Source organism: Festucalex cinctus, chromosome 10 (genome assembly GCF_051991245.1).
Source record: "Festucalex cinctus isolate MCC-2025b chromosome 10, RoL_Fcin_1.0, whole genome shotgun sequence".
Classification (NCBI taxonomy): domain Eukaryota; kingdom Metazoa; phylum Chordata; class Actinopteri; order Syngnathiformes; family Syngnathidae; genus Festucalex; species Festucalex cinctus.
This window is the reverse complement of record NC_135420.1, coordinates 28,089,297-28,107,076: the sequence shown is the minus strand read 5'-3', so window position 1 is coordinate 28,107,076 and position 17,780 is coordinate 28,089,297. Positions and strand designations below refer to the sequence as shown.

Genomic DNA, 17,780 nt, shown 5'->3' with positions numbered 1-17,780 from the left:
GTATGCGGCGTTGAAGTTTAGATCCGAAAGGATTCGATCACGCAAATCTCCCAGGCTCTAATGATTGACAGTGACCTTCTTCAATTTGACTCTGTCCACATTTGAACATTCTCGACTCTTATTATTGTACTTGACGGCGGTGTCACTGCAAGAGCTGCATCAGTCATACTAATGATGCATTCGAGGGTGGTCGGAAGTCGGACTTTTCCCCGAGTTCAAACCAGGAACGCGCCCTTGAACTCGGAAATTCCACTTGCGAAGTCTGGGGGAAAAAAAAAAAAAGAAAGGACCCCGACTTCACCGACGAACTACAAGTGACGCTTTCAAAACACGGTGAATGTTAAAACACAATTTACTTGAGTATAAAACTAGATAGCTTTTGTCATTCATACGTATTCGACATAACTCCACGTAACGCAACGTACGTGACAGTATGCCGCTATCTCCCTGCATGAAATTATACTACTCAATTATATGGAATGCTTCTGAAACTAGACTTAAGTGCAATCTATGGAGAAATTGCGTGGGAATGCTGAATGCTAAGATTTGAATTCATGTGGGATGCTTACGAAGTAAAGTGGGAGATAAATTATGAAATTATAACCTCCTGTTGCCACCGAGCAGTATCGGACACCTGGTAACGATAAGTTATACGTATGGAAGTGGGCGTGGAAAGTGATACTTTGAAAAAGTTCAATGTATGTCCCATTGAAAATGAATGGGGGAAAAGTTGATATAACACACTCACAGCTTAAGACGGACATCTTTGGTTGGCGTGCGGTCTGTATTATCCGAACTGTAGATTGAGATCAAAGTGTTTGTTTTTATACACATTTATTTTGTTTTTTTAAATAAATAAAATACAAGCTGTTAACTTGTAGGTAACGTCATCAGTTATTTCATAACAATTCTGCCACCATTCCTTAGACTAAAAAATATTGACGAACATGCATTTGTGTTTCATTCCAGACTGTTTCCAACGTATTTTTTTCTCTTTGGAGGAAACGTTCAGTGCTTCTTCCCAGGCACAGATTCCCTCTCCGATTAGTTTAGCTCGGTCATTTGTAAATGGCTGCTGGGCAAGAAGAGGAAAACGACCTTAAGAAAAGCAAAACACATTTACCAGGACACCTTATTTAAAGTTTAGGCAAGGATAAAATCAGTGTTGTCACTTAAACCTCTCAAGCTTCTCGACAGAGGCGGGTGAGCGATGCCCTTGAACGGCTTCACTTGCTTTGGCAAATCTTTTCCACTTGTACTTGAGTAACATCACTCGCATTTCACCAAAATTGTTAGATGTCTTTAAATATGTTAAATGCTGTTAGTAATAAACAAACATATTTTACATCTCAGAAGCGCCTCATGCATCCCAATAACATCCTTATTAGATTTACTGACGTGTCGACGGTTAACCACTATAAAATGAGATATCCATGTTTTTTTTTTGTTTTTTTTTGGTTAACATTAGCAATGTATGAAAATGTGTCATATGGTACAAGAAGTTACTGCTGTACAATTTTTTTAATTTTTTTTGGTTAACAGCAATGTATGAAAATGTGTCATATGGTACAAGAAGTTACTGCTGTACAAATTATTATTTTTTTTTGGTTAACATTAGCAAAGTATGAAAATGTGTCATATGGTACAATTTTTTTTATTTTTTTGGTTAACAGCAATGTATGAAAATGTGTCATATGGTACAATTTTTTTTATTTTTTTGGTTAACATTAGCAATGTATGAAAATGTGTCATATGGTACAAGAAGTTACTGCTGTACAATTTTTTTTAATTTTTTTGGTTAACATTAGCAATGTATGAAAATTTGTCAAATGGTACAAGAAGTTACTGCTGTACAATTTTTTATTTTTTTTTTTGGTTAACAGCAATGTATGAAAATGTGTCATATGGTACAAGAAGTTACTGCTGTACAATTTTTTTTTTTTTTTTGGTTAACATTAGCAATGTATGAAAATGTGTCATATGGTACAAGAAGTTACTGCTGTACAATTTTTTATTTTTTTTTGGTTAATATTAGCAATGTATGAAAATGTGTCATATGGTACAAGAAGTTACTGCTGTACAAATTTCGGAACGGAGCTCCTTCGTGAGCCGAGGACGTCTTGTACTCAAACTTTAATTTAGAAACAACCTTTTCGGTTCCGTCTCTGAACACAATTTTTTTTTTTTTATCAATTGACACTGCTCCTTCTTTTGGAACTGGAAGTTAGCATTGCAGCTTACAAAATGGAGGTCTCAACATGTAATATTCGCACACGATTTAATGGAATACGGACGATGTTCTCAGGGGCGACGGCCTTTTAATGTAACATATGATATTGGATGTAATCATTTACATTGCAGATTAGTTGTGCGGCTAAGTTTCGAGCAGGGATGTCAAAGTTAGTTTTCATTGCTAGTCACGTGGTTGTAGTGTTAATTTTATCCACCATTTTTAATTTAGTCTCAGCTTCTACTAGCTTGTAGCCATGCTACAAGCTAGTGAGTTAGCCAGCATTAGTTAGCAGTCGGATTAACATTGTTGGAATGTTATAGCCATTGGATTGATGTTACATTATACTATAGTTTACTTTTTTTTTTTTTTTTTTAACCTTTCACCATGAGTCCACCTCTGGTCTTTTCCCTTGTGTTGCACTAGCTAGCAGCAGATTTGAAGGGGGTGTGTCACTTATGTCACATGACTGTGTCACATGACAGTGACAGATCAGGAGACAAGATTTTACAAAATCATACAATTTTTCGCCAGTTTTTTTTTTTCATGGACTAAAATTTCCGTAGATCTTAGTCCAGTCTTAGTCGGCATGTATTTGATTTTTTTAAGGTAATGATTCGGTTCTCAACTGTTACAGTAAGGGAGCAAAATGCTTTTTGTTTTGTTTGTTTTTTTGTTTTTTTTGTTTTTTTTTAAATTAACTGAAGGGAAAAAAATGTGCCAAATTTCCCCAGGCCACACAAAATGACATTGAGGGCCAGATCTGGCACCTGCGTTTACCTGACTGTCTCGTCTTCATGATTAACTCATTCACTCCCAAAAACGTGTAAAAACGTTTTTAACACTTTGTCATTCACTACCAAAAACGTGTTTACACGTTTTTTGGGTTTTTGTTGTTGTTTTTTTATGCAGAAGGTTCATGTCAGCATCTGTCATGGAGAGGTGGCTTAAAGCAATTGTAGTAAATGCAGCCATCACATGGCAGCAGAGTATAGGAGATCAGCCAGGGCCATGTTGCATCAGTGTTTTCACCAGGAATGTGAATATTGATGAAACTTAGCTATATTCTAATGCTAATGGCTGCAAAATGGAAACTGATATAAATATACTTTTTTTTTTTTTCTGATGAAAGAAGCGACTCTAATCTTTCTTTTTGTAGGTTCCATGTTTTTATAGCAATAGAACACAATGTTCTGTGGGTCTTGCAAAAATCTGTCAAAAGGGAGTTTCTTCAATGCAAATGGCTGGGAGTCAATGAGTTAACTAAACCTGGAAGTGCCCACAATTCAGATGAGTGCGCCAATAAATCACAATATTCAGGCGTGATTTCAATCAACACACCTTTCGTTTGACCCGTTTCTTCTCCACGCGCGCTCGTCAATTAATATGCTGTGGAAGTGCAAATAATAAATGGCATTATTACTCGGAATATTGTCAGGCTTCATGTTGGCGGAATTACATCCTGATTATGCATGTCTGCCCTGCAGGTTCAATAAGCTATTTGGAGAGAACTCAAATTGTGTTGTGTTTTTTTTGTGTTTTTTTTTTGCACGAGTCGGCTCATGAATGGCCTTAAGCGAAGGGGAAGGCACCTCTGAGAGAGGCTGCGGTGTAATTATACACTCTCGCTTATATTACCACTGTTTAATTTTTATGCTCTTTAAACGTTTTTTTTTTTTTTTTTTTTTTTAATGAGCGAGACAAACCTGTTTTGAGTCGTGCCGAAAATTGGTCATCGAGCGAGACGTTTGCTTTAGAGATCGTAATCTGCTAGCTGGCATCGAATGCAGCGTTTCTGATTCACATCATCGCTTTTACTTTGAAGGGAACTGCGTATCTTAAAATGATAAATATTCATTGGTGAATTTAATTGGAAAAAAAACAACCTCTAAATAATGTTCATCTCCTGATAGGAAAATGTTACCAAAGAAATGATACAAAAGAAAGATCAACATAAAATAGAGACAGATATGGTCGATGGTGCCAAAAGGAAAGTGTGTACTCGTATGAAGGAAGGGCTGAAATAAAATGGTGGACATATCATGCCATGAGGAGGTGGCTTAAAGATGTCAGAATGTGTACATTGCTCATCAAGAATGTACAGTCTGCATGGTAACAAGAACGGTTTCCTCCCTACGTGGGTCCTTTTGCCCCCAAAGGTTTGAGAACCTCTAGTACAGAGGTGTCCAAACTTTTTTTTTCCTCTGAGGGCCACATCCAGAAAAATAGAAACCTGCAAGGGCCACTTTGATTTTATTTATTTATTTATTTGTTATTTTGTTTGTTTATTTATTAACACATTCATTGCCATACTAGCAAAAAAAATGCATCATTTGACGTCTTTTTCCGTCAATGGCAGTGAATGAGTTAAACATGGTAAAAAATCAATGAAGCAATTATAAATTGTTGATATAATGTGCAGTTACTTATTGAAAACTGCTAACAGTCACAGGGCCACTATAATAGATACGCCTCTCCACTGAGCAGCAAGTGAATCCCAACTTGACATTCTGAACCACAACAAGAACAATCGGTCGTCAACTGACCACACTTAAGAACCATTAATCTAATGTGACGTTTTCACAAATTGGACCTTGACACTCAGCAACAAGTGGATGAAACTATTTTTATTTCTGAGACGGAATTATTCGCTGCAAATTTGTCAAATCCTTTCGTTTTCTGAACAAATTAAGGAGTTGAAATGAAATGATCATTATCAGTATTAGCTAATATTCTTTTGGGTTTCAGTTTAATATCCTGGAGGGCCAGTGACAAAATCAGGAAATTTCTGCTAAACTAAACACATGTGGAACCGTTCACATCCTGTCCTCGAGATGGAGAGTTAAAATTGAGCGGAAGCCGGCAATGTCGTCTCCAGAGGTTAACAATACTGTTGGGTCCCAGATTTGAGGGGGGGGGGAAAAAAAAACATGCAATCTGGATTGCTATTTAAAAGATAATGGTGAAGCAAAAAAAGCAATTAGCTTTTTGGTCTGCGCTGTCTGCCGCTCACAGCTGTTGTCATAGCAATTACCGGGTCAGCTCTGAAGTCAGGTAGACGACTATTTTGCCACATGATCCAAGATCATTTGCAATCCAAGCTAATTATGGAGATGATTGCTACATGGCGGCGAACAACGTTGTTTAAAACCATGTGTGCACATTACATTTTTTTTCACTCATGTACATATGTCTTTGTTTCAAATATGCAAATATCAAAAGGTCTACATTTGTTTTCAATATATTGAATTTTTTTTTTTTTTTTTTTATTCTTTACTCAGTCTATCAATACAGTCAATAAAAAATATTTTCAAAAGAGAGAGAGATGATCCTGAGACTGAGCGGTTGACACAGCTGACCCAGAATAAAAAAAAATAAAATAAAAAAGAAACATTTCCATGGACAGTCAAAGGAATTTTACACACAAGAACCTGTTTAAAAATACAAGACCTTGGATCTTGTGTCCAAAAGTTATTTCTTCAACAATTTTGTTACAGGAGGTAAATTGAATGTCGTATTATTATTTTTTCAGCTTTTTCACTTGGCCAGTGGCCCTGGATGCACCCTGCACTGAGCAGCTACAACTGAATTACATTTCCACATTCAGAATAAAAATAAGATTGCAACTTTTTTATTTTTATTTTTTTACAGCCTGAAGATCATTTGTGTGATATGTATCAAAAATGAAATCGAACAGAAAGTCGAGCGAACAATCCTAAGTGACAATATCTGATGCTGTCATGTATGTAACTATATGCAAATATTTATTTATGTCGTTTTTAATAGAATATAAATTACTCTTAAAATTGTGAGTGAAGAATTTGAACTTGGATTCCTCAGTCATTTTTTTTGTTTTGCAAAAATTAATAAAAAAATAATACATCATCTCCTCCATAATGCAAATAGTTCAATTGTTTACGTTTCCTGAAAAATCTGGGGAAAAATGACTTGGGCGATTATTAAGGGGTCGATTTGTGTTCATTGCAAGGTAATCGTGTTAATTTTGTCAATAAAAACTGAACCAAAATAATTTTGTCCACACCCATTTTTTCCACCCGACTAAATCTAGACTAGACTAGACTAAAACCCTCATTAATAAACAATAAGTGGGACTAAATCAGTATGAATTTTTGTCGACGGATAAAGAAAATGTTCTTCATTTATAAAAACTGGGCTAAAATCTATGGACTTTTTAGTCCTTGAACAAATATGAGACAAAAATTAGCCTATATGATTTTGTACAGACTTGTCTGTGCTAATCTGTCACACTGTTTTCATGATAAAGATGAGAAAAATGATGTTTTATGGACTAAAATAAAGACTAAAATGCTAGATTTATCGCGATTAAAAATTGACTAAATAAAAATGGGATGATGTTGACTAAATATGGTAAAAACTAATAAGCTGACTCTATAGCGCCCCCTAGCGTACTAAAATAAAAACCACAATGTGCAAGTACCCCAACGTGGCCCGGGCTGCGAGGGCCATTTATAGCTGCTCGCAGCTCTAGTTATTACCGTATTTTATTGTTTTTACATCTTGGAGTCACTTTATGAAATTTGATCCAAATTAGCAACGGTTTTCTGTGCTGCGTTTTCAACCAAAGACAACAACAGAACACGAGCTAATGCTTTTCGCCTCTTTGATTTTGCATCCAAATGCTTTTCTAGAAACACCCTCTCCAATTTACCAGGAAGCAACATTAACATGTTTTTTTTGGCAAAAAAAAAAAACATTAAACAATGGGCTGCGAGTAATGAATGATTCCAAGCGTCATGCGAAAACTGTTGCGTAGCAGCAGGCGTGCATGCAAACGGCTACGGGGACTTTCAAGTCGGCGCTGACAAATGGCCGGAGCAGGCAGTGGATCAGTAGACTCCAGGGCAGTCTGAGTTATCGCTCCACCGGCAGACTTCATCACAGCCGCTGGGCTCGTCTGCACACCTTCCTCGACTTCCTGTGGAAAATTTCGCGCTATTTTATTCACTGGTCAATCTTTTTCTACACCCTGTCACTTGTAGTTCTCGAGTAAAAAAAAAAAATAAAAAAAAAGTCTGAATGCATTCTTTATTCTCCGCAAACGATCACATTTTTTAGGATCTAAACATTTACGAAAACTCACCAAACTTTGGACACTCTTCGGGCCCGGCGAAAAATGTGATATTTTAAAGTTGTCATAACAACCTGACTCTGTAGCGCCCCTTAGCGTACTAAAATAAAAACCACAACGTGCAAGTACCCCAACGAGGGCCCTTTATAGCTGCTCGCAGCTCTAGTTATTACTGTATTTTATTTTTTTACATCTTGTAGTCACTTTAAGAAATTGAAATGAATCCTCCACATCTCAAAAATATAAATAATGTCACGGATGATTAGAAATCTGGCTTTGGTCACAGGCACACAAGGACGACAAACAATCTGCAAAATAACTTCGTAAAGGTTTTTCTATTCGATAGTCCTCCAATCGAAAACGACCGTATACGGTCATTTTGGATTCAAGTGACCAAGCTCCAAAAACAGAAAATTTCTACTTTATTTTTAATTTAATTTAAATGTATGTAAAAACTAGAACTGTCAAATGATTATTATTATTTTTTTAATCAGATTAATCGCATCTTAGAATTTTGATTAATCACGATTAATCACTTAACTCATTGACTCAACAGCCATTTTCACAGAAGAATTTTGCAAGGCCCACAAAATATTGTGTTCTATTGCTATAAAAACATGAAACCTACCAAAACAAAGATTAAAGTCTCTTCTTTCCACTGGGAAAAAAATATTTCTATCTGTTTCTGTTTTGCAACAATTAGCATTAGGATATAGCAAAGTTTCATCATTATTCACAAATCTATTTGGAATTGTGAGTAATTGAGCTTTTTTTTTTTCAACACGGCCCTGGTTGATCTCTTGTACTCTGCTGCCACCTGCTGGCCGGTTGTATAATAACTACCATTTCTTCAACTTTTCTTTGCAGTTGCATCAAAGCCTTCTGCAAATCGTGCTACATTTTCCTCACGCAGTTCGAATTTGTCGAGTTCTGCGGGGTCGACGCACGAAACGTTTCGAAATGCATAAAAAAGCAAAACAAATCAATCGAATCAGATGATCATTTGGAGTTAATGCCATTCTCGCACCTGTTTAATATGAATGAAAACGGCCGACTGAGGGACAGACAAGCGCAGTGGCGCATTAATTATCACCGCCGCCTCACAGCAAGAATGTTCCAGTCGGGATTTGCAGCGGGTCGACTCTGGGTTCTCCCACAGTGAGGTTAATTGAACGCTCTGAATTGCCTATAGGTGTGAATGTGAGTACATTGTAAATGTGAATGCTTTTTCTGTTCTTCGTGTGCCAGCCCTTGTGATTAACTGGTCCACCGTTCCGCTTCTTTGTCCTGAGGGCGCCTTCAATTTTTCCACAATGGTTCAAATAGAGACGACAAAACAACATCTGCGGACCGGCGACAAATGACTGGGAATGCTGCAATACAACCTGCAGGTGCGCCAACAGTATGGACATCTCAGCATTGATCCAAAAACATTTTTAACTCATTTGCTCCCAAAGACGTATTAATACGTTTGTTTGTTTGTTTGTTTTGGGGGGGGGGGGGGTTATGCTAGAGCATACAGAAGGCTTTGATGCAGCCTCTGAACTGAAGAGAATGCTTGAAGCAATGGGTGGGCAGGTGGCAGCAGAGTATAAGAGATCAACCATGTTGCAAAAATCTCTTTTCCCCTCTGTTTTAAACAGATTTGTTAATAATGATGAAACTTAGCTATATTCTAATGCTAATTGCTGAAAAACGGAAACAGAAGTATACTTTTTTTTTTTTTCTGACTCTAATCTTCCGTTTGGTAGGTTCCATGTTTTTATAGCAATAGAACATAATATTCTGTGGGCCTTGCAAAATTCGTGAAAATCCAGTGAAACAGCAAGGAGCGAAGGGGGTTGATTCAGTGAAAATGCCTGGGAGTGAATGAGTTAAATAACTTTCCTCCAATACAGTTGAGTTGAGTAATATAAACATTAGACGTGCAAGAGTAAACGCACATTTCATTTGTATTTTTTTGTAAGCTTATATGCTCTGTTCTTAGGTGGATTTGATATTTACACGCCGATTTTTAATAACTAAAACCCAAACTTGTTCCAGACCACGATGAGACGTCACATTCTTCATTTTCAACATTTCAAAGTGGCAAAAAAAACAAACAAAAGACGCGAGATGAGTGTGAATGGGGGGGGTAAAAGTATTCGTTTGGAAAAAAGGGGACATGTACCCAACAAACGGAAATAAAGCAAACGATGGGTTCTTTGTTGCCAAACGCCAAACACGCATGTCATATCGAGATGTCCCACGCACGCTGAAATCAATCCACTGACAGCTTTTTGGCTGTCTGGAATAGAAGTGGATATATCGTACGCGCAAATCTTCAAACGGCCGCGGCCCACTCGCTCGCTCGCTCGCTCGCTATCTGTAGAAACGGCATTCAGCTTTGAAAGATTGTTGGCAAGAAGCAGGCGGGCGGGCGGGCACCTTCTGGATTTGAAGGTGACGATGGCCCCAAGCTATCTTTAATGATCAGATTGGATGCATAATGTATATCGCAAAAGATGGCAGACTGTCAAGAAGCTTTCACTGTTAGCGACTGCGATTAGCATCGCGGTAGCCACGAATCTCTTGTTTACAGTGAAAGAATTATTAATTTAAGTTATGTAACATTCTCGAGTCGTGTCAAAGCTTTAGAGTTAATCAAATGAATCCCTGTCATTATAAAAATAAATAAAAAAGTCGTACTTTTACCACAGGTTTCACAATATGGTGCAGTAGTGTTTTTGTTTTTTGATTTTTTTTTTTACATGGATAGAAAGTAGCAAATCCACGAATAATCATTTCATAGCTTTCAATTACAGTCCAATATTTCAATTTAGTGTTCTTGTTCATCTTAACTCATTTGCTCCCAAAAACGTATAAATACGTTCTATTTTAAAATAGTACCATGGTCCCAAAGACGCATTTATGTTTGTTTGTTTTTTTAATGTTTTTATTCAAGAGCATACAGAAGGCTTTGATGCAGCCTCTAAACTGAAGAGAACGCTTGAAGCAATGGTAGTTATTATGAAAACGGCCAGCAGGTGGCAGCAGAGTATAAGAGATCAACCAGGGCCATGTTGCAACAAGCTGTTTTCCCCATTGTTTTTAACAAGTTTTGTGAATAATGATGAAACTAAAAACATACTTTTTTTTTCTCCTGATGAAAGAAGAGACTAAGCTTTCTTTTGGTAGGTTCCATGTTTTTATAGCAATAGAACACAATATTCTGTGGGCCTTGCAAAAATCCGTCAAAATCCCGTAAAACAGCCGGGAGCGAATGGGGTTGCGTCAGTGAAAATGGCGAGTTCACACGTGACATTCCGCATGATCCAAGAGTTTCACGTTCTTTAGTAATTGCCCACAGGTAATCTTGTTTGCAACAATATTAGTATTCTGTCAGGACAGGTAAGCATATGCTTGCTATGCTAAGTAAATACAAAACGCTCACTGACGAGGGGCCCATCTGGCCTCAATTTGGTAGCAGTCGTTAGCGTGCTTAAAATACGGAGTGAAATGGAAAAACGTTGTCTCCGGCTTCTGTTGCCATGGCGTCGCCTTACCGCTCCGGTGGCAATTGGTCATTCAAATTATCAGCAAAGATTGTCATGGGTTGGCAAGGCAGAACTAAAAATGTGAGGTTTTGTTGACAAAAATGTCACAATCACCGGAATAGCAAGTTGGGGTTTTTTTTGTTTGTTTGTTTTTTATGCAAAATGAACACAGTGAACAGACTCACAAACCACTGAAATCACTCAGACCTTGACAAGACAAGTGGAAGTTGGCAAATGGGGCAAAACAGGGCAGAAACAAGACAAACATGACGACGCAGGTGTGCTTATTAATTCGACAGGTGAGCTGGCATGAGAGTGTAACGGGGAAAACATAACGTTAAATATAAACATCTAAATCTGTGAGATCCCAACCAATGCGAAGCGGCGTTATAACAATCTCATGCAATTCATCCAAAAATGTAAGAATTACAAATAATAATAATAACTAGAGCTGCGAGCAGCTATAAAGGGCCCTCGCAACCCGGGCCACGTTGGGGTATTTGCACGTCGGGGTACTGGCATGTTGGGGTACTGTCAAATAGGAAACCATCTAAATTTTAAACGTTTTTGCCATGCTTTGTGTTTGTAAAGTTTCATGGAAAGGCCAAAAATGATGCACAATTAACAAAATAAAATCAAAATGGATTGGCACATGGCTATATAGAATACTTTTTGAATATATTAGGCATGCCTGCCAATATTCACACATCTAGCTGAATCATATAATCGGAAAGACTTAATAAAAATGTCTAGAGGGCGCTATTGAAGCATTTATTGCAAATTTAATAAGAAATCTCTAAAATATTCATGCTTATGACAAGCCTGATGTGTGTGTAAAGTTTCATGAGTTTTTGCACATGTTTAGACCAAAAAAAAAAAAGCAGCATTTTACTTGGCAAACAATGCATCGCCATGACAACGGCGTGCGACAAAATAAATAACTTTCGATAACTTTGTATCTTAAACATCTTAAGATGAAGCACACCAAGTTTGAAGACAGTCGGATAAATTTTGTAGGAGGAGTTCGTTAAAATATGACCCCTAAAAAAGGCCACAAAAAATGGCTACAAATCCCAACGTAAATCAAAATGGCGGACTTCCTGTTTGGTTTAGCAGATGGTTCCAAGAGACTTTTTTGTACATCGTGGGCTCTTATGTATGCCTCTAAATTATCATAGCGCTAGGTGAAACGTACAACGGGGAATGCTTCGTTAAAGAGGAGTTTTTTACCTCAAAATGTGATGACCGGCCCCTACGGGACTTCCTGTTGGGTTTAGCACATGGCACCAAGAGACTTTTTTGTACATCGTGGGCTGTTAAATTTGTCTCCAAATTTTCGTAGCTCTAGCTGCTTCGTACAACTGGGAATGCTTCATTAAGAGGGAGTTTTTTCCTTTGCAAACTGTGCATGCCACGGCAACAGCGTGCGACGAAATAAAAAGCTTTCAATAACTTTTCATCTTCAACATTTTAAGATGAATCACACCAAGTTTGGAGATGATCGGATAAACTCTGTAGGAGGAGTTCGTTAAAATAAGACCCCTATGAAATGGCCCAAAAAATGGCAACACGTTCCAAAGTAAATCAAAATGGCGGACTTCCTGTTCGGTTTAGCATATGGTTCAAAAAGAGTTTTTTGTACCTTGAGGGCTGTTACATATGTCTTCAAATGTTGGTAACTCTAGGTGAAATGTACAGCCGGGAATGCTTCATTAAATAAGAATTTTGAAACACAAAATTTGATGCCTCGCCTCTGGCGGACTTCCTGTTAGGTTTAGCATATGGCACCAACAGGCTTTTTTGTAGATCATAGTCTGTTACATATGTGTACCAATTTTCATGGCTCTCAATTAAACGTACCACCGGCAATGCTTTGTTAAGTAAGAATTTTGAAACTGTAAATTTGATGCCCCGCCACCGTCATATAGTATGTCAAAAACTTTTGATTTTTTACCATGATGTTGTCCCAGGTGTTGAGATGGTACAGCCCAAGTTTGAAGTCAATCGGGTTAACCGTGTAGGAGAAGCGGGCAAAAGTATGACCCCTGTAAATGTGCAAAAATGGGCCAAAATTGGACATTCAAATACTCATACCTCACTTCCTGTCTATTTTAGGGTACACATATCAAAGAGGTTTTTGTTCATCTGGATGTGCTACAGGTGCCATACAATTTTCGTTGCCATAGGATAATCGTAGCGGGACAGGGATCCGTTAAACCTATGTAGGTGGCGCTACAGAGCCATTTTTCTGTTATCATGTATGGCGACTTTAAAATATCGAATTTTTCGCCAGACCCGATCTGCGTGTAAAGTTTGGTGAGTTTTCGTTCATGTTTAGTGCCTCAAAAATGTGGTTGTTTGCGGAAAAGAATAATAACAAAGAAAAAGAAGAAGAAGAAGAAGAATAATAACTAGAGCTGCGAGCAGCTATAAAGGGCCCTCGCAACCCGGGCCACGTTGGGGTATTTGCACGTCGGGGTACTGGCATGCTGGGGTACTGTCAAATAGGAAACCATCTAAATTTTAAACGTTTTTGCCATGCTTTGTGTTTGTAAAGTTTCATGGAAAGGCCAAAAATGATGCACAATTAACAAAATAAAATCAAAATGGATTGGCACATGGCTATATAGAATACTTTTTGAATATATTAGGCATGCCTGCCAATATTCACACATCTAGCTGAATCATATAATCGGAAAGACTTCATAAAAATGTCTAGAGGGCGCTATTGAAGCATTTATTGCAAATTTAATAAGAAATCTCTAAAATATTCATGCTTATGACAAGCCTGATGTGTGTGTAAAGTTTCATGAGTTTTTGCACATGTTTAGACCAAAAAAAAAAGCAGCATTTTACTTGGCAAACAATGCATCGCCATGAAACGGTGTGGGACAAAATAAATAACTTTCGATAACTTTGTATCTTAAACATCTTAAGATGAAGCACACCAAGTTTGAAGACAGTCGGATAAATTTTGTAGGAGGAATTCGTTAAAATATGACCCCTAAAAAAGGCCACAAAAAATGGCTACAAATCCCAACGTAAATCAAAATGGCGGACTTCCTGTTTGTTTTGGAAGATGGTTCCAAGAGACTATTTTGTACATCGTGGGCTCTTATGTATGCCTCTAAATTATCATAGCGCTAGGTGAAACGTACAACCGGGAATGCTTCGTTAAAGAGGAGTTTTTTACCTCAAAATGTGATGACCGGCCCTTACGGGACTTCCTGTTGGGTTTAGCACATGGCACCAATAGACTTTTTTGTACATCGTGGGCTGTTAAATTTGTCTCCAAATTTTCGTAGCTCGAGCTGCTTCGTATAACTGTGAATGCTTCATTAAGAGGGAATTTTTTCCTTTGCAAACTGTGCATGCCACGGCAATAGCGTGCGACGAAATAAAAAGCTTTCAATAACTTTTCATCTTCAACATTTTAAGATGAATCACACCAAGTTTGGAGATGATCGGATAAACTCTGTAGGAGGAGTTCGTTAAAATAAGACCCCTATGAAATGGCCCAAAAAATGGCAACACGTTCCAAAGTAAATCAAAATGGCGGACTTCCTGTTCGGTTTAGCATATGGTTCAAAAAGAGTTTTTTGTACCTTGAGGGCTGTTACATATGTCTTCAAATGTTGGTAACTCTAGGTGAAATGTACAGCCGGGAATGCTTCATTAAATAAGAATTTTGAAACACAAAATTTGATGCCTCGCCTCTGGCGGACTTCCTGTTAGGTTTAGCATATGGTTCAAAAAGAGTTTTTTGTAGATCATAGTCTGTTACATATGTGTACCAATTTTCGTGGCTCTCAATTAAACGTACCACGGCAATGCTTTGTTAAGTAAGAATTTTGAAACTGTAAATTTGATGCCCCGCCACCGTCATATAGTATGTCAAAAACTTTAGATTTTTTACCATGATGTTGTCCCAGGTGTTGAGATGGTACAGCCCAAGTTTGAAGTCAATCGGGTTAACCGTGTAGGAGAAGCGGGCAAAAGTATGACCCCTGTAAATGTGCAAAAATGGGCCAAAATTGGACATTCAAATACTCATACCTCACTTCCTGTCTATTTTAGGGTACACATATCAAAGAGGTTTTTGTTCATCTGGATGTGCTACAGGTGCCACACAATTTTCGTAGCCATAGGACAATCGTAGCGGGACAGGGATCCGTTAAACCTATGTAGGTGGCGCTACAGAGCCATTTTTCATGTATCATGTATGGCGACTTTAAAATATCAAATTTTTCGCCAGGCCCGATCTCCGTGTAAAGTTTGGTGAGTTTTCGTTCATGTTTAGTGCCTCAAAAATGTGGTTGTTTGCGGAAAAGAATAATAACAAAGAAAAAGAAGAAGAAGAATAATAATAAGAATTCCTTCAGGAACAATAGGGACCTCGCAGCGGTCGCTGCTCGGGCCCTAACTAGAGCTGCGAGCAGCTATAAAGGGCCCTCGCAACCCGGGCCACGTTGGGGTACTTGCACGTCGGGGTACTGGCACGTTGGGGTACTGTAAAATAGGACAAGGACCATCTAAAATGTTTTTGACAAGCCTTGTGTGTGCAAAGTTTAATCAAAACGCAAAATATGGTGCGCAATTCCCAAAATAAATGCAAAATGGCGGACTTCCTTTTAGGTTTAGCATACGGCTACAGAATACTTTTTGTAGGTCTTAAGCTAATAGGTATGCCTCCCAGTTTTCACAAATCTAGGTCAAGTCATCTTTAGTTGTGTATCGCTTGAATCATACAATTGGAAATGCTCCATAAAAATGCATAGAGGGCGCTATTGAGCACAACGTTGGGTTACTTGCACGTCAGGGTACTGGCACGTTGGGGTACTGTTACATGGAACAAGGACCATTTAAAATGTTAGTTTTTTCCATGCCTTTTCTGTGCAAAGTTTAATGAAAAAGGCCAAAAATGATGTATATTTCCCAAAATAAAATCAAAATAGCGGACTTCCTCTTTGGTTTGGCAAATGGCTACATAATACTTTTTTGTAGGTCTAGCATAATCATACAATCGGAAATGCTTCATAAAAATGTCTAGAGGGCGCTATTTATTGCAAATTGCACAATAAATCTCTGAAAATTCATGTTCATGACAAGTCTGATGTGTTTGCAAAGTTTCATGAGTTTTCATGTGTATAAAAAAAAAAAAAGCAGCACTTGACAAACAATGCATTGCTATGGCAACAGCGTGTTACAAAATAAAAAACTTTCGATTACTTTGCATCTTAAACATCTTAAGATGAAACACACCAAGTTTGAAGACCGTCGGATAAATTTTGTAGGAGGGGTTCGTTAAAATATGACCCCTGAAAAAGGCCACAAAAAATGGCAACAAATCCCATCATAAATCAAAATGGCAGACTTCCTGTTTTGTTTAGCACATGGTTCCAAGAGACTTTTTTTGTACATCACGGGCTCTTATGTATGCCTGCAAATTATCATAGCGCTAGGTGAAACGTACAACCGGGAATGCTTCGTTAAAGAGGAGTTTTTTAGCTCAAAATGTGATGCCCGGCCCCTGGGGGACTTCCTGTTGGGTTTAGCACATGGCACCAAGAGACTTTTTTGTACATCCTGGGCTGTTACATATGTCTACAATTTTTCGTCGCTCTAGCTGCTTCGTACAACTGGGAATGCTTCATTAAGAAGGATTTTTTTTCCTTTGCAAAAAGTGCATGCCACGACAACAGCGTGTGACGAAATAAAAAACTTTCAATAACTTTTCATTTTCAACATCTTAAGATGAATCACACCAAGTTTGAAGATGATCGGATAAACTCTGTAGGAGGAGTTTGTTAAAATATGACCCCTATGAAATGGCCAAAAAAAATGGCAACACATTCCAAAGTAAATCAAAATAGCGGACGTCATGTTAGGTTTAGCATATGGTTCAAAAAGAGTTTTTTGTACCTCGAGGGCTGTTATACACCTCTACAAATGTTGGTAACTCTATGTGAAACGTACAGCCGGGTATGCTTTGTTAAAGAGGAGTTTTTTAGCTCAAAATGTGATGCCCGGCCCCTGGGGGACTTCCTGTTGGGTTTAGCACAGGGCACCAAGAGACTTTTTTGTACATCTTGGGCTGTTACATATGTCTACAAATTTTCATAGCTCTAGCTGCTTCGTACAAATGGGAATGCTTCTTGAAGGATATATTTTTTTCCTTTAAAAACAGTGCATGCCATGACAACAGCGTGCGACGAAATACAAAGCTTTCAATAACTTTTCATCTTCAACATCTTAAGATGAATCACACCAAGTTTGAAGATGATCGGATAAACACTGTAGGAGGAGTTCGTTAAAATAAGACCCCAATGAAATGGCCAAAAAAATGGCAACACGTTCCAAAATAAATCAAAATGGTGGACTTCCTGTTAGGTTTAGCATATGGTTCAAAAAGAGTTTTTTGTAGGTCATAGCCTGTTACATATGTGTACCAATTTTTGTAGCTCTAGATTAAACGTACAACCGGCAATGCTTCGTGAAGTAAGAATTTTTAAACTCTAAATTTGATGCGCCGCCGCCGTCATATAGTATATCAAAAACTTTTCATTTTTCACAATGATGTTGTCCCAGGTGTTGAGATGGTACATCCCAAGTTTGAAGTCAATCGGGTTAACCGTGTAGGAGAAGCGGGCAAAAGTATGACCCCTGTAAATGTGCAAAAATTGGCAAAAATTGGACATTTAAATACTCATACCTCACTTTCTGTCTATTTTAGGGTACACACTTCAAAGAGGTTTTTGTTCATTGGGATGTGCTACAGGTGCCACACAATTTTCATAGCCGTCGGACAATCGTAGCGGGACAGGGATCCGTTTAACCTATGTAGGGGGCGCTAAGGAACCATTTTTCTGTTATCATGTATGGCGACTTTAAAATATCAAATTTT

General features: G+C 38.0%; 1 long non-coding RNA gene across 1 annotated transcript in view; it reads left to right on the top strand.

The window, feature by feature from the left end:
• LOC144027243 (uncharacterized) overlaps positions 1-6,141 on the top strand; it is a 98,836-nt gene extending 92,695 nt beyond the window's left edge. Inside the window, exon 3 of the long non-coding RNA XR_013285406.1 lies at positions 5,763-6,141. This is a non-coding gene — a long non-coding RNA (uncharacterized LOC144027243). The remainder of the gene's footprint in view (positions 1-5,762) is intronic.
• The last annotated feature ends 11,639 nt before the right edge of the window (positions 6,142-17,780 follow it).